We start from the raw sequence: 17,832 nt of genomic DNA on the forward strand, positions 1-17,832 counted from the left end.
ACTATTCCCTGTAAAGGCCTTTGAAGACGCCAAAGGATTTGATTAATCCTTCAATTTTCTCTAAGATTTTGGATTCCTCACAATTCCTTGCATTTGGCATCCCCAAAGTGGATTAAGTAACTTTGAGATGCTTCTTTCCTATGCCTTATTCCCCTGAATTGCCTTTGGTGGCGCCAAGGATTAATACTTCAATTTGTCTTTTATTTTGGATGCCACCAGCAAAGGTATTGATTGGCACCCCTAAAGGTTTTTAAGTAAACTTTTTTTGTTCTATTCTTCATGCCAATTCCCTGTAAGCTTTGAAGACGCCAAGGGATTAGATTATCCTCAATTTTCCTTTAATTTTTGATGCCAGAATTCTTTCCTTTGGATCCCAAATGCATTAAAGTACTTTCCAATGTTTCTTCTTTGATGCTCTATGCCTATGCCTTGGGGCAAAGGATTTAATAAACTTATTCTTTTATTTGGACCATCATTTTGCTTGCACCAAAGGTATTTAAGAAACTTAATTGGTCTTCCTTTGATCCACTATCCAAAGGCTTGAAACCAAAGGATTTGATTAACCTCATTTCCTATTTGTGTACGCAATTTTTCCCTTGGATCCAAGGTTGTAGTCAAATGTTTTTTCCTTTTTCTTATGCCGAATTGCTTGCGCGCAAGGATTAAAACTTTAATTTTTTTTTTTGATCCACCAGAGTATTGACTTGCACCAAGTCTTAAGTACTTTATTGCTTTCCTAGATCCACTTCTTAAAGTTAAACAAAATTGATTCAATCCTTAAAGCCTGAGACGCCAAGGATTAGATAATCTTCAATTCCTCTAATTGATGCTCCATCTGCTTTGATCCCAAAGCTAGTACTTCATGTTTCTTGCTCTATCCGTATGCTTGGCGAGGGTTAAAACTATGTCTTTATTTGATGCCTGCAGTATTGACTTGACTAAAGGTCTTTTATAATTTAATTCTTCTTACCACTTCTGTAGCCTGAAACCAAGGTGATATCCTCAATTCCTTATTTTGAGTCAGATTCTTCTTGCCCAAAGTGGATAACTAATTCTTTCTTTGACTCTGCCTTATGTTTGGGCCCAAAGGGGATTAAATAACTTAATTTCTTTTTTGACCACCATGCATATGCTGACCAAAGTTAGTAATATTGTCTTCCCTGACACTATTCCTGAAGCTAGAGCCAGATTAATTATCTTCATTCTTAATTTTGATCACAATTCTCTTGATCCAAGTGGATTAAGTAAGCTTCATTTCTTCACTATCCTGTAGTTGAAGAGCAAGGTTAGATTATCCTCATGCCACTATCCCCTGTAAAGGCTTGAAGACCCAAAGGGGATTAGATTAATCCTTCAATGCCACTACTCCCTGTAAAGGCCTTTGAAGACGCCAAAGGGGATTTAGATTAATCCTTCAATTTTCCCTCTAGATTTTTGGATGCCCTCCAAGCAATTCCCTTGCACTTTGGCATCCCCAAAGTGGCATTAAGTAAGCTTTGCAGATGCTTCTTTCCCTATTGGTGCCTCTATGCCCCTGTAATTGCCTTTGGTGGCGCCAAAGGGGATTTAAACTAAAGCTTTAATTTGTCTTTTTATTTTTGGATGCCACCATGCAAAGGTATTGGACTTTGGCACCCCTAAACGGTCTTTTAAGTAAACTTTTAATTTGTCTCTTTCCCTTCAGATGCCACTATTCCCCTGTAAAGGCCTTTGAAGACGCCAAAGGGGAGTTAGATTAATCCTTCAATTTTCCTCTAAATTTTTCGAAGTGTCCATGCAATTCTCTTGCCCTTTGGCATCCCCAAAGTGGCATTAAAGTAAGCTTTCCAAATGTTTCTTTCCCTTTTGATGCCTCTATGCCCCTGTAATTGCCTTTGGCGGCGCCAAAGGGGATTTAAAATAAACCTTTAATTTGTCTTTTTATTTTTGGATGCCACCATGCAACTGTATTGGACTTTGGCACCCCCAAAGGGTATTTTAAGTAAACTTTTAATTAGGGTCTTTCCCTTTAGATGCCACTATTCCCCTGTAAAGGCCTTTGAAGACGCCAAAGGGGATTTAGATTAATCCTTCAATTTTCCTCTAAATTTTTGGATGTCTCCACGCAATTCTCTTGCCCTTTGGCATCCCAAAGTGGTATTAAAGTAAGCTTTCCAAATGTTTCTTTCCCTTTTGATGCCTCTATGCCCCTGTAATTGCCTTTGGCGGCGCCAAAGGGGATTTAAACTAAATCTTTAATTTGTCTTTTTGTTTTTGGATGCCACCATGCAAAGGTATTAGACTTTGGCACCCCTAAACGGTCTTTTAAGTAAACTTTTAATTTGTCTCTTTCCCTTCAGATGCCACTATTCCCCTGTAAAGGCCTTTGAAGACGCCAAAGGGGATTTAGATTAATCCTTCAATTTTCTCTAAATTTTTGGATGCCTCACCGCAATTCTCTTGACCTTTGGCATCCCAAAGTGGCATTAAAGTAAGCTTTCCAAATGTTTCTTTCCCTTATGATGCCTCTATGCCCCTGTAATTGCCTTTGGCGGCGCCAAAGGGGATTTAAAATAAACCTTTAATTTGTCTTTTTATTTTTGGATGCCACCATGCAACTGTATTGGACTTTGGCACCCCCAAAGGGTATTTTAAGTAAACTTTTAATTAGGGTCTTTCCCTTTAGATGCCACTATTCCCCTGTAAAGGCCTTTGAAGACGCCAAAGGGGATTTAGATTAATCCTTCAATTTTCCTCTAATTTTTCGATGCCTCCACGCAATTCTCTTGCCCTTTGGCATCCCCAAAGTGGCATTAAAGTAAGCTTTCCAAATGTTTCTTTCCCTTTTGATGCCTCTATGCCCCTGTAATTGCCTTTGGCGGCGCCAAAGGGGATTTAAAATAAACCTTTAATTTGTCTTTTTATTTTTGGATGCCACCATGCAACTGTATTGGACTTTGGCACCCCTAAACGGTCTTTTAAGTAAACTTTTAATTTGGTCTTTCCCTTCAGATGCCACTATTCCCCTGTAAAGGCCTTTGAAGACGCCAAAGGGGATTTAGATTAATCCTTCAATTTTCCTCTAAATTTTTGGATGCCTCCACGCAATTCTCTTGCCCTTTGGCATCCCCAAAGTGGCATTAAAGTAAGCTTTCCAAATGTTTCTTTCCCTTTTGATGCCTCTATGCCCCTGTAATTGCCTTTGGCGGCGCCAAAGGGGATTTAAACTAAACTTTAATTTGTCTTTTTATTTTTGGATGCCACCATGCAACTGTATTGGACTTTGGCACCCCTAAAGGGTATTTTAAGTAAACTTTTAATTAGGGTCTTTCCCTTTAGATGCCACTATTCCCCTGTAAAGGCCTTTGAAGACGCCAAAGGGGATTTAGATTAATCCTTCAATTTTCCTCTAAATTTTTGGATGTCTCCACGCAATTCTCTTGCCCTTTGGCATCCCCAAAGTGGTATTAAAGTAAGCTTTCGAAATGTTTCTTTCCCTTTTGATGCCTCTATGCCCCTGTAATTGCCTTTGGCGGCGCCAAAGGGGATTTAAACTAAATCTTTAATTTGTCTTTTTATTTTTGGATGCCACCATGCAAAGGTATTGGACTTTGGCACCCCTAAACGGTCTTTTAAGTAAACTTTTAATTTGTCTCTTTCCCTTCAGATGCCACTATTCCCCTGTAAAGGCCTTTGAAGACGCCAAAGGGGAGTTAGATTAATCCTTCAATTTTCCTCTAAATTTTTCGATGCCTCCACGCAATTCTCTTGCCCTTTGGCATCCCCAAAGTGGCATTAAAGTAAGCTTTCCAAATGTTTCTTTCCCTTTTGATGCCTCTATGCCCCTGTAATTGCCTTTGGCGGCGCCAAAGGGGATTTAAAATAAACCTTTAATTTGTCTTTTTATTTTTGGATGCCACCATGCAACTGTATTGGACTTTGGCACCCCCAAAGGGTATTTTAAGTAAACTTTTAATTAGGGTCTTTCCCTTTAGATGCCACTATTCCCCTGTAAAGGCCTTTGAAGACGCCAAAGGGGATTTAGATTAATCCTTCAATTTTCCTCTAATTTTTTGATGTCTCCACGCAATTCTCTTGCCCTTTGGCATCCCCAAAGTGGCATTAAAGTAAGCTTTCCAAATGTTTCTTTCCCTTTTGATGCCTCTATGCCCCTGTAATTGCCTTTGGCGGCGCCAAAGGGGATTTAAAATAAACCTTTAATTTGTCTTTTTATTTTTGGATGCCACCATGCAACTGTATTGGACTTTGGCACCCCCAAAGGGTATTTTAAGTAAACTTTTAATTAGGGTCTTTCCCTTTAGATGCCACTATTCCCCTGTAAAGGCCTTTGAAGACGCCAAAGGGGATTTAGATTAATCCTTCAATTTTCCTCTAAATTTTTTGATGTCTCCACGCAATTCTCTTGCCCTTTGGCATCACCAAAGTGGTATTAAAGTAAGCTTTCGAAATGTTTCTTTCCCTTTTGATGCCTCTATGCCCCTGTAATTGCCTTTGGCGGCGCCAAAGGGGATTTAAACTAAATCTTTAATTTGTCTTTTTGTTTTTGGATGCCACCATGCAAAGGTATTAGACTTTGGCACCCCAAAACGGTCTGTTAAGTAAACTTTTAATTTGTCTCTTTCCCTTCAGATGCCACTATTCCCCTGTAAAGGCCTTTGAAGACGCCAAAGGGGATTTAGATTAATCCTTCAATTTTCTCTAAATTTTTGGATGCCTCACCGCAATTCTCTTGACCTTTGGCATCCCCAAAGTGGCATTAAAGTAAGCTTTCCAAATGTTTCTTTCCCTTATGATGCCTCTATGCCCCTGTAATTGCCTTTGGCGGCGCCAAAGGGGATTGAAAATAAACCTTTAATTTGTCTTTTTAATTTTGGATGCCTCCGTGCAGCTGTATTGGACTTTGGCACCCCTAAACGGTCTTTTATAAAAATCTTAATTTATCTCTTTCCCTTCAGATGCCACTACTCCCCTGTAAAGGCCTTTGAAGACGCCAAAGGGGATTTAGATTAATCCTTCAATTTTCCTCTAAGATTTTGGATGCCTCCACGCAATTCCCTTGCACTTTGGCATCCCCAAAGTGGCATTAAGGTAAGCTTTGCAGATGCTTCTTTCCCTATTGGTGCCTCTATGCCCCTGTAATTGCCTTTGGTGGCGCCAAAGGGGATTTAAACTAAAGCTTCAATTTGTCTTTTTATTTTTGGATGCCACCATGCAAAGGTATTGGACTTTGGCACCCCTAAACGGTCTTTTAAGTAAACTTTTAATTTGTCTCTTTCCCTTCAGATGCCACTATTCCCCTGTAAAGGCCTTTGAAGACGCCAAAGGGGAGTTAGATTAATCCTTCAATTTTCCTCTAAATTTTTCGAAGTGTCCATGCAATTCTCTTGCCCTTTGGCATCCCCAAAGTGGCATTAAAGTAAGCTTTCCAAATGTTTCTTTCCCTTTTGATGCCTCTATGCCCCTGTAATTGCCTTTGGCGGCGCCAAAGGGGATTTAAAATAAACCTTTAATTTGTCTTTTTATTTTTGGATGCCACCATGCAACTGTATTGGACTTTGGCACCCCCAAAGGGTATTTTAAGTAAACTTTTAATTAGGGTCTTTCCCTTTAGATGCCACTATTCCCCTGTAAAGGCCTTTGAAGACGCCAAAGGGGATTTAGATTAATCCTTCAATTTTCCTCTAAATTTTTTGATGTCTCCACGCAATTCTCTTGCCCTTTGGCATCACCAAAGTGGTATTAAAGTAAGCTTTCGAAATGTTTCTTTCCCTTTTGATGCCTCTATGCCCCTGTAATTGCCTTTGGCGGCGCCAAAGGGGATTTAAACTAAATCTTTAATTTGTCTTTTTGTTTTTGGATGCCACCATGCAAAGGTATTAGACTTTGGCACCCCAAAACGGTCTGTTAAGTAAACTTTTCATTTGTCTCTTTCCCTTCAGATGCCACTATTACCCTGTAAAGGCCTTTGAAGACGCCAAAGGGGATTTAGATTAATCCTTCAATTTTTCTCTAAATTTTTGGATGCCTCACCGCAATTCTCTTGACCTTTGGCATCCCCAAAGTGGCATTAAAGTAAGCTTTCCAAATGTTTCTTTCCCTTATGATGCCTCTATGCCCCTGTAATTGCCTTTGGCGGCGCCAAAGGGGATTGAAAATAAACCTTTAATTTGTCTTTTTAATTTTCGATGCCTCCGTGCAGCTGTATTGGACTTTGGCACCCCTAAACGGTCTTTTATAAAAAATCTTAATTTATCTCTTTCCCTTCAGATGCCACTACTCCCCTGTAAAGGCCTTTGAAGACGCCAAAGGGGATTTAGATTAATCCTTCAATTTTCCTCTAAGATTTTGGATGCCTCCACGCAATTCCCTTGCACTTTGGCATCCCCAAAGTGGCATTAAGGTAAGCTTTGCAGATGCTTCTTTCCCTATTGGTGCCTCTATGCCCCTGTAATTGCCTTTGGTGGCGCCAAAGGGGATTTAAACTAAAGCTTCAATTTGTCTTTTTATTTTTGGATGCCACCATGCAAAGGTATTGGACTTTGGCACCCCTAAACGGTCTTTTAAGTAAACTTTTAATTTGTCTCTTTCCCTTCAGATGCCACTATTCCCCTGTAAAGGCCTTTGAAGACGCCAAAGGGGAGTTAGATTAATCCTTCAATTTTCCTCTAAATTTTTCGAAGTGTCCATGCAATTCTCTTTCCCTTTGGCATCCCCAAAGTGGCATTAAAGTAAGCTTTCCAAATGTTTCTTTCCCTTTTGATGCCTCTATGCCCCTGTAATTGCCTTTGGCGGCGCCAAAGGGGATTTAAAATAAACCTTTAATTTGTCTTTTTATTTTTGGAAGCCACCATGCAACTGTATTGGACTTTGGCACCCCCAAAGGGTATTTTAAGTAAAATTTTAATTAGGGTCTTTCCCTTTAGATGCCACTATTCCCCTGTAAAGGCCTTTGAAGACGCCAAAGGGGATTTAGATTAATCCTTCAATTTTCCTCTAAATTTTTGGATGTCTCCACGCAATTCTCTTGCCCTTTGGCATCCCCAAAGTGGTATTAAAGTAAGCTTTCGAAATGTTTCTTTCCCTTTTGATGCCTCTATGCCCCTGCAATTGCCTTTGGCGGCGCCAAAGGGGATTTAAACTAAATCTTTAATTTGTCTTTTTGTTTTTGGATACCACCATGCAAAGGTATTAGACTTTGGCACCCCTAAACGGTCTGTTAAGTAAACTTTTAATTTGTCTCTTTCCCTTCAGATGCCACTATTCCACTGTAAAGGCCTTTGAAGACGCCAAAGGGGATTTAGATTAATCCTTCAATTTTTCTCTAAATTTTTGGATGCCACACCGCAATTCTCTTGACCTTTGGCATCTCCAAAGTGGCATTAAAGTAAGCTTTCCAAATGTTTCTTTCCCTTATGAAGCCTCTATGCCCCTGTAATTGCCTTTGGCGGCGCCAAAGGCGATTTAAAATAAACATTTAGTTTATCTTTTTATTTTTTGATGCCACCATGCAACTGTATTGGACTTTGCCAGTGTTCACGGAGGTGATGTGTGTGTCTCCAACTCTCATGGCAAGGTTCACTGCTGGAGGAGGAACTGTACCAGGCAGGAAGTTAATGATTTGTTGCTGTTCAAAAATTTAGAACGTCGTATTTATGGTAATAAAAAATTCATACGAATACCCAAATGTTAATCATATACTGTTTATACAACACAAATGATATAAAGGTCGGCTGGCCAGGGAGCGGCAGCTTGTCGACTGGATCGCGGTGAGGTAGACAAGGGTCTGCTGGCCATGGAGTGGCACTTCGTCTACTGGATCGCGGTTAGGTAGGCTAAGGTCGGCTGGCCAATAAGTGGTAGCTCGTCTACTGGATCGCGCTGAGGTAGGCAAGGGTCGGCTGGCCTTGGATTGGCAGCTCGTCTACTGGATCGCGTTGAGGTAGGCTAGGGTCGGCTGGCCAGGGTGTGGCAGCTCGTCTACTGGATCGAGTTGAGGTAGGCAAAGGTCTGCTGGCCAGGGAGCGGTAGCTTGTCTACCGGATTGCGTAAGGTAGGGTAGGGTCGGCTGCCCAGGGAGTGGCAGCTCGTCCACTGGATCGCGTTGAGGTAGACTAGGGTCAGCTGGCCAGGGAGCGGCAGCTTGTCTACTAGATCGCGTTGAGGTAGGCAAGGGTCGGCTGGCCAGGGAGCAGCAGCTTGTCTACTGAATCGCGGTGAGGTAGGCTAGGTTCGGCTGGCCAGGGAGCGGCAGCTTGTCGGCTGAGCAGGGAGTGGCAGCTCGACTACTGGATCACGTTGAGGTAGGCAAGGTTCGGCTGGCCAGTGAGCGGCAGCTTGTCTACTGGATATCGGTGAGGTAGGCTAAGGTCGGCTGGCCAGGGAGCGTCAGCTTGTCTACTGGATCGCGGTGAGATAGGCTAGGGTCGGCTGGCCAGGGAGCGGCAGCTTGTCTACTGGATCTCGGTGAGGTAGGCTAAGGTCGGCTGGCCAGGGAGCGGTAGCTTGTCTACTGGATCGCGGTGAGGTAGGCTAGGGTCGGCTGGCCAGGGAGCGGCAGCTTGTCTACTGGATCTCGGTGAAGTAGGCTAAGGTCGGCTGGCCAGGGAGCGGCAGTTTGTCTACTGGATTGCGGTGAGGTAGGCTAGGGTCGGCTGGCCAGGGAGTGGCAGCTCGTCTACTGGATCGCGTTGAGGTACGCAAGGATCGGCTGGCCAGGGAGCGGCAGCTTGTCTACTGGATCGCGGTGAGGTAGGCTATGGTCGGCTGGCCAGGGAGCGGCAGCTTGTCTACTGGATCGCGGTGAGGTAGGCTAATGTCGGTTGGCTAGGGAGTGGCAGCTCGTCTGCTGGATTATATTGCGGTAGGCTAGAGTCGGCTGGCCAGTGAGTGGCAGCTCGTCTACTGGAACGCGCTGAGGTAGGCAAGGGTAGGCTGGCCAAAGAGCGGCAGCTTGTCTACTGGATCGCGGTGAGGTAGGCTAAGGTCGGCTGGCCAGGGAGCGTCAGCTTGTCTACTGGATCGCGGTGAGATAGGCTAGGGTCGGCTGGCCAGGGAGCGGCAGCTTGTCTACTGGATCTCGGTGAGGTAGGCTAAGGTCGGCTGGCCAGGGAGCGGTAGCTTGTCTACTGGATCGCGGTGAGGTAGGCTAGGGTCGGCTGGCCAGGGAGCGGCAGCTTGTCTACTGGATCTCGGTGAAGTAGGCTAAGGTCGGCTGGCCAGGGAGCGGCAGTTTGTCTACTCGATCGCGGTGAGGTAGGCTAGGGTCGGCTGGCCAGGGAGTGGCAGCTCGTCTACTGGATCGCGTTGAGGTAGGCAAGGATCGGCTGGCCAGGGAGCGGCAGCTTGTCTACTGGATCGCGGTGAGGTAGGCTAGGGTCGGCTGGCCAGGGAGCGGCAGCTTGTCTACTGGATCGCGGTGAGGTAGGCTAAGGTCGGCTGGCTAGGGAGTGGCAGCTCGTCTGCTGGATTATATTGCGGTAGGCTAGAGTCGGCTGGCCAGTGAGTGGCAGCTCGTCTACTGGATCGCGTTGAGGTAGGCAAGGGTAGGCTGCCCAAAGAGCGGCAGCTTGTCTACTGGATCGCGGTGAGGTAGGCAAGGGTCGGCTGGCCAGGGTGTGGCCGCTCGTCTACTGGATCGAGTTCAGGTAGGCAAAGGTCTGCTGGCCAGGGAGCGGTACCTTGTCTACTGGATCACGTTGAGGTACACACAGCAAAAAAAACTATCGCGCGTTTTTTGTACGAAACAAAATGACGCACCAGACGTGGAATAATGGAACAGTCAACATTTTCCTGTGAGATGGTGGTAGCCCTGATATCCCTGCCTGTGGGTGTCCTCACCTATCTAATGGCAACTATATATCCTTCAGTATGTAGTACAGTAGATGGGATACGTAAATTGAGCATGTGACTATAATATTCTGCACAGTAATGTATATTGCAGTAATCATTATCTCTTGCAAAGTGTCAAATTGATGGTGTAAAATAATATAATACATGGTAACTACGACACCCTGCTTCATACCGGCGGTGATTTATCTGTCTGCTGGTTTAGATTAATCAGCAACCTCACATAATATGTAGTATCACCTGTGTGACTAATAACAGTATGTCACAAACCTGGCACCACATTACAGTATTTAGTAAACCAACTTGAAAAGTAATGACTCCTTTCATGGATCTGCATTAGTTAACTTCCCTTTAACAGTGAAAATCAGATTTCTATATAACGTGACCATAGACATGTTGTTGGAGGTTAAGAAAGTAATCTTTGACTGTAAGTTTTATTATTTCAATACTTGGTATAACCTTCTCCCGTTGCCAACACTTCATTGAGCCTTCGAGGCATGGATGCCACTAACGTGTGCGTTAAGTTCCTACCAGAAGGGCTTCGCAGATGTTCCCATGCTTGTAAAGCATCATTTACGACTGTAGCACGACATCGATGTTGTCGGTCAGGCATCCTTTCTGCATGGCCGCCCATACGTGGTCTATCGGGTTGAGATCAGGCGATTTTGCAGGATGTGGCAACACTGTTATACGTGGATGGCGAGCATACCACGCCTTTGCAACCCTGGATGTGTGAAATGGGCTATTATCTTGGACGAGGTAAAATGGCTGCGGCTCTGGAAACGGCATAGCCCCCACTGAAGGTAGCAAGGACCTCCTCCAGTATCTCAACGTATCTAGGTCCGGTCAACTGGCCAGGCCCGACATCCACCAATTCACCGACACCAGCACCATGGATCCAACCAAATAGTCCTGCACTGACGCGCCCACTCCTCCTGCTACCCACCACATGTTGTGTCTCGTATCTGGCTATATAAAATGTATAAAATTACATAAGACATTGTGTCTTACTCGTATTAGTGCAACTGATGCTGCAATATAGATTAAGATAATAACTAAGTAAATTAAAAATATTAACTAACAATATATAATAGTTATTTATTATGAAATCACATCGTAAATGGAGATTATTGCTACAGTAGTTACATATGCCGTATAAAGTGATCATGATCACTGTTATTCACTTAAAAAATAATGACTGTGCATAACTAAAATGTAATACTGCAGCACAACAGGACGTTTCAAGCAGCAAACGACTGTGGTGGCCGTGGCACCCTGGTTTCAAAGCACTTCCGGAACGGTTGTTCATGTTGGCCTCACCAGAAATTGTCATTATAAAATGGAAAATATGTTATATAGCATAACCTGTGTGTGTGTGTGTGTGTGTGTGTGTGTTTCTGAGAGAGAGAGAGAGACAGACAGACAGAGAAAGAGCTAACCTGGTGTTAGGATGCCGCCAAACATGTTTGTTTGCAGGAGGACCATCGCTGCAGAAGGTTTTTCATCACAAAAGATGACGTTCTCCCAAAACTGATGTGGCTTGTCCGCATACTCCAACGCATACTCCACCCTGCTCTCCATGTTTGCCTCACTTAACATAGGTTTTGTTGCTGGTATACGACCACGTAGCCCCTCAGAGTGATGTTTGTTTCGGACAGTTTGAGGGGTGCACTGCAGACCAAGAGTATCCCGAATGTTGCTAGCGGGCGTGAAGGGGGCAGCAGCAATGACAGCTGCTATGGCCTAGGGAAAGGATGACATATTGCAAATATAACATGTGATGTGGTTGTTTACATAACATCAAGTGGTCCAGTATACCTATATATGCAACATCATTACCGGATCATCTTCCGGGTTTGTGCAACGTGGGCGCCCACGCCGATGCCTGTTGTCTGTGTTGCCCAACTCTGCCTGTCGGCGAATCCATCGTGCTACGGTTGACCGGTGAATACCAAGACGTTTCCTAATTTCAGAGTCGCTGTAGCCCTCATTATGAAGCTGTAGAATAGCTTCACGTGTCTCTTGTGAGGTCTCCATGGTAAAATTAGATATGCCACAAAAACAACCTTTCGACATTGGCTCGCAGTGAACTATACCCGCGCTGTTTCATTGTTTCAAAAATATATCGCATGTCTCATTACATTTCCTGGCTGGACACGAAATGGCGGTGTAAGATAACCTTTATGGACTGCCACGAACCCAGATGTGCTATAGAATAATACAATATCAATAGTAAAACATATTCTTCCCAAATTACACCTATACAATATGAAGCTATTGTGTTTACCTCGCATCACATTGAGGTATGCTGCAGCTACCACATACGGGGGTTGCCGCATATAGCTGTGTGTGTCTCACAGCTATATTACACACACCAATTCAAAAGTAGGAGTTCGTACTGCCTTGTATGATGTAATTTTATTGTTAATGATATAATGCCGCTCTTGTGGCACGCAACTTCCATGGGTCTAGCATAGGACTCTGGAAACCTGTGGCTTCCAGGCACGTATACCAACCTTACCGGCATGGTACAACAGGTAGGTCAGTGATCATTACAGACGTCTTCAGACCCCCTCTGCGCGATAGTTTTTTTTGTTGTGCGTACGCTAGGGTCGGCTGGCCAGGGAGCGGCAGCTTGTCTACTGGATCACTGAGGTAGGCTAGGGTCGGCTGGCCAGGGAGCGGCAGCTTGTCTACTGGATCGCACTGAGGTATGTTAGGGTCGGCTGGCCAGGGAGCGGCAGCTTGTCTACTGGATCGCGCGATAAGGTAGGCTAAGGTGAACCGGAGTGACGAGAGGCTGGTGCTCAGAGGTCGCATGATCACTCTCCTTGATAATGTTTTGTCCATACGGGTGGTGGAGAGCAGTAACCTTAACAACTTAATGGAAGTTATGAGTGTCTGTGAAAAGGAGTGGGGGAAATGGCAGCAATAATGAAGGCTGCATAAAGAATGAGGTCCCTGCATCAGAGTTTATTAGCAGCCAAATACTTCGGGTGACTGTATTTGAGTATGGCTAAACCTTGATAACAATGAAGTAGGCAATATATCTGGAAATATTATCATCATTACTGTAACCACAATTTCATACTAAAGATATTATGTAGATTATGTAAAAGTTGTGAAATTAGGCTTATAACTATCTAAACTTGATAATTGAAATTGAAATGTTCAATTTAGGCAACCGATTGTATCCATTCCCTGTGAACATGGTTGTGTTTTATTGTTTGGCAGAGAGAACAGGAGCTGCAAAGGTGACCTCCCTCCAGCGAACGTGATGGGCATAAGACGTCTCCCCGTTGAGCGACAGGCGAATATTGCACGACAAAGGAACACACCACAGAACTCCAGCGAGGAATGAACGCCTGAGGGAACAGCACACATCCCGAGCGAAACTCAGATTCTTGTCTGAAGCAGTGTTCACGGAGGTGATGTGTGTGTCTCCAACTCTCATGGCAAGGTTCACTGCTGGAGGAGGAACTGTACCAGGCAGGAAGTTAATGATTTGTTGCTGTTCAAAAATTTAGAACGTCGTATTTATGGTAATAAGAAATTCATGCGGATACCCAAATGTTAATGATATACTGTTTATACAACACAAATGATATAAATCCTGCCGAACCAGTACAATAAACGTTAAAATTATACAATGTTCACAGGCACAAATGACCGAGCCAACATGAGCGAGGAGGCCCGTACATGTCACTTTACCTACTGCATCTAGAGGAAAGTGACATTACATGGCCTTGGTGACGTTTTCCAGCATTGGAGGTCGCTTTACTGCAACCACTGTCGCAGTAACTGCTGGAGGAACGTTTCTTGCCGTCTCTGCGGGAGAGGGGTTTACCTCTCCCTGCCAGGCATGTCATTTCTATTAGCGACAGGTTCCCCGTCCACACTGCTCGTGTTGTTGAACGCTGGTCCCTAGGAACAAGACACCCTACAGCTCCTGGACTAGGCCAGCAAAGGAGTGGACCTGATTGTCATTGAACATATTTGGGCAGAAATGGCTTACACCTGGCCACCAGGAGACGAGAAGTGTAGCCATCAACTACTGAACCACGTCCACGCCCTTCGGGAACTCTGCAGGCTGGACAGGGTATTGAATTGTACCTAAAACTTGGGTTTTATTTGTCTCTAGAAATTGATAAGTTTATTATTGCTTAGTATACATTAGTGTCAATAATAAGCAGAGGACAATGTGTACTTATACGATATGTAGAGGAAAATATGTGTATGTGATTTATTCACGTTATGGAGGGTTGTTCTTGCCCAGTTGTGAATTAAATGGCAGCCACCAACATTTTTGTTTGTCTCTCCAGCTGTATGAATTTATGATCGAGTGATAACGATTACAATAAGATATTTGATCTTTTGTTTGATTTTATGTCTATTGTTTTTAAGCTGTATTAAAGGCAGAGCCTTCCACCAACACATAGCAACGCACCAGTGTGATACGATCGAAGAGTCGTCAGTAAAGAGAAAGAAATCAATGATTTGAGTATCGGCCAATTTTACTGCTGACGAATGATGGAGTGTATCCATGTCCTGCTTACGAGAAGGACAAATTCATAGTGATAGGAGTATCCAAGTGAATATCATAATGGGGAAATCGTGTGGCATAATTGTAACCTATTTCCATAATATCAGCAGTGTTCAGTTAAGTATACACCTTGCTGCTCAGATACTAAACCGTACTACAGCAGCACTTGGTTCAGTGGTTTGCATTAGCCACTTGCAGCCTTCTCCTACCTTCAGCTTGATAGATATTACACCCTCTCTAACTGAAATGTCTGAGGTACATTTTAATGGTTAGGATGATGAATGAGGATGAATGTCACTAGACCATCGTAGAAGTTGATGGTATAGAGATAAGTTCTACTTTCATCCACAGAGGATAATGATACTATGTATAGTTGTATACATGTACCACAGATATCTATAGATAAGCATTGCTCTTACCGTACCAAAAACACAAAAGTTATACGAAAGGATTGGAAGGAAATATTGGAAGCAAATTGGAAGCAAATATTATACGAAAGAATTGGAAGCAAATAATGTTGAAACAGTGATTATAAGAGGGATACTGTATGCTAATGTTTAAGAAATTTTGCTGAGAAGAAATGTAGATACAATGATAGATCTATGTGCTCCCAGCAGTGAGAAGCATACAAATTCTCAGTGGAATAAGGGTAATAACAGAAAAGAAATACAGAATCTTGAACATTTTTCAGAGATACAAAAGAATATTTTATAGGAAGTATACAAAGATGACTAAATACTTTACTACATCTCTTATTATATAAACAGTATTTATTTCTCATACAAGAAGTTTTCCATACGTTTTCAGCAATTGAAAATATGCATGTACATACAGTCTATCATAAGGTGAGAACAAAATGTGTTCTGATATATACTAATCAATACTGTTTTGCACTAAATGAATATCACACGATCAATTGTTTCCTTTTATCACAATATTAAGAATGAGGTGAAATGTAAGAGTATTAGGGAAATCTAAATTACAATGAATTACCAGTACAAATTCAAGAAAGGAAAACGAAAAAAGAAAATTATGTTCTTGAGCCATGAAGAAAATTCTGTCATTTAATAAAACGTCAAGTTTATATTAAGTTTTCCCCATTGCTAAAGCAAAACATAACATTTATACCACATAAAAGTAGAACAAAGGACTTTATTCCTTGCAGAAATTATGGCAGATTTGAGTAGCTTACAATTACCTTTAGGTTTCCCGTTTTCTTTGGTAGTTAAGGTGTATATTTCCCGTTTTCTAATAGTTCTCAATCGACCTCCAGATGGCGTTACTGCCAGCATCACAAAAATCAGTATGTCAAAGTCTTTAAGTTGCGCTTATTTGTATGTGTTTATCGCTGAGCTCGGCCGCCATTTGCAGTCTTATTTGTATCGTCTCCCAAGACGGACGTGTTCTTACGCTCTGTATTTAAAGTCTGTGTTGCCTGATGTCGTAGCGTCTACTCGTCTTTTCGGTAAGTCAGACTTTGCTTACCACTATGGCAATGTTTCTGTGCATTTTTCCTTGACAAGTGGGGCTTCTATGAGCTTTTATTCAGCGTATCAATACGTAGGAAGGATTACACAGCTCCTAGCTAGGATGCCATTTTGGGTTCGTTTAGAATGCCATGATCAACTCTCTACTTTCAGCCTTTCTATCTTCAGTTACCCTTCACTGCTTTCTTCGGATTATTTACATATATCTAAATTTGATGTATGTTTACTAGTGTTGATTATATGTGAAGTGCTGCTTCCGGTAGCCTTGTACGTTCGTGTTTTAACTGTAGTCTTTATAGAGGTGTTTTTCACTCAGTGCAGTGTTTATAAAGAAAGTGATTTTTAAAAATTAATGCAATATTTTGCTATTTGTCCGTATGCTCAGGGCTGGGATCAGGATAAACATACAGAGAAACGCCAGTCAGGCAAGCCACCACTGCTCCCTAGCGGTGGTAGCCATAAGTACATGCGCAGTGACATTGCGCAGGGCAATGTGCAGTCGTAGCTGTTCCGACCACAGTCTCGTACCAGCTACTGACCTGTACGGAGCTGTTGCCGGTCTTTCAGAGCTAGGTTGTAGCTATTCCTCCTTGTGTTATCGCTACCCTTGCTTAGTTTTGTAAGTTTTTTGAAAGTTATTGTTCATCAATATCTTTTATAAGGTTGTTCTATGCAAAATCGATCTTTCATTGACGGTTGTCCGCAAGAGAACTCCGCTTGGCCTTTGTGCGACCGGCTCCGCCTTGAAACTTTTCTGCATAAAACAATTGCCCGATCTTTCTTTTTTCGGGATAGTTAGTTTTTTTTCCACTATCTGGGGTGGTTTGGCATTCCAGATTTTGAGGTTAGGCCCCTTTAGGATGGACATAGGTAAGCCATCCACTTCCCCCGTGACGCTTCTATGAAAAAGAAGAAACGCTGATTTTGTGTTGACCCATACGACCAGAGCAACGACTCTTGCTTCCCTCAGTCTCTTCCTAATCAGAAACGTCATTGATGGTTGGTTTGGACATGTTGAAACGATTAGGAAACTGGTTAGTGGTGATTTGATAAGTCGATGAAACAGGTAGCGGAGCTACTTAAGTTGACGAAGTTCCATATTCATGACGTGGTCTCGATACCCGTTGCCATGAATTCATGCAGTGGAGTCATCTACTGAACTGATGTCATGGATATGTCAGAGGACGACATTGTGAAGGAACTAGCAAACGAGGACGTTATCGCTGCCTGGCTCATCACCAAAGCTGATTGCTCCATGAAAAAGAGGTTTTATTTATAGCCAGGTTAATGAGTCATGGGAGACCATTGGCTGTAACCACTGGTGAATGACTGGTCAACTATAGGTGAACATGGTGGAAGTGTGGCCAACTCTGTAGTTCCTACTGCAAGAAAGATGTAAAGTAATTCGTCTGGAACTTTGGCTTATGTTACGATTCGTTCAGGCAACAGCTTTTAATTGCTCACAGCATTTTGGAACGTCTGACCCATCCAAATAGGTTATTACAGTTATATGGTTGTTTGCCTTAATTAGCAGTAGAGCTCAACATGGGAATAATGACTACCTACCTTTTGTATTTGCAGTATACAAACAATAAGAGACCAGCTTTTGAAGCTCCTTTTACTGGTAAATGATGACATACAATTGCATCTTGTTTACCCTAACGTTTCACAGATCAAGAATTGTAAGGATAACATTGCTAGCGAGAGGCTTTTGTCCTTGCAGTTGCCACCAATTTGAAGCATATATTTAAAGATGGATGATAATAGATTAAACTATAATGTACCCATGATTTCAGATCTATCATGACCCACACACAAACATTGGTAGATGTTACATATAATATTTCTTAATTTAACTTAATATCAATAGAAAAATATGCCTTAATGTGTTCAAGCTGAAAGGAAAATTAAAACACCGTTCATTTCCAGAATTCCAGTCAAACAACGGGTTGGATA

General features: G+C 42.8%; 1 protein-coding gene and 1 long non-coding RNA gene across 2 annotated transcripts in view; both read left to right on the plus strand.

The window, feature by feature from the left end:
• Window positions 1–9,348: 9,348 nt before the first annotated feature.
• Window positions 9,349–14,216, plus strand: LOC139767414 (uncharacterized). Its single transcript, XR_011717128.1, has 2 exons — window positions 9,349–13,335; window positions 13,506–14,216. It is a non-coding gene; the product is annotated as an uncharacterized lncRNA (long non-coding RNA).
• Window positions 14,217–15,784: 1,568 nt separating this feature from the next.
• LOC139767395 (uncharacterized) overlaps window positions 15,785–17,832 on the plus strand; it is a 743,720-nt gene continuing 741,672 nt past the window's right edge. Inside the window, exon 1 of the mRNA XM_071696732.1 lies at window positions 15,785–15,854. The gene's annotated coding sequence lies outside the window, so the exon portion shown is untranslated. The remainder of the gene's footprint in view (window positions 15,855–17,832) is intronic.

This window comes from Panulirus ornatus, chromosome 61 (assembly GCF_036320965.1).
Source record: "Panulirus ornatus isolate Po-2019 chromosome 61, ASM3632096v1, whole genome shotgun sequence".
NCBI classification, from domain to species: domain Eukaryota; kingdom Metazoa; phylum Arthropoda; class Malacostraca; order Decapoda; family Palinuridae; genus Panulirus; species Panulirus ornatus.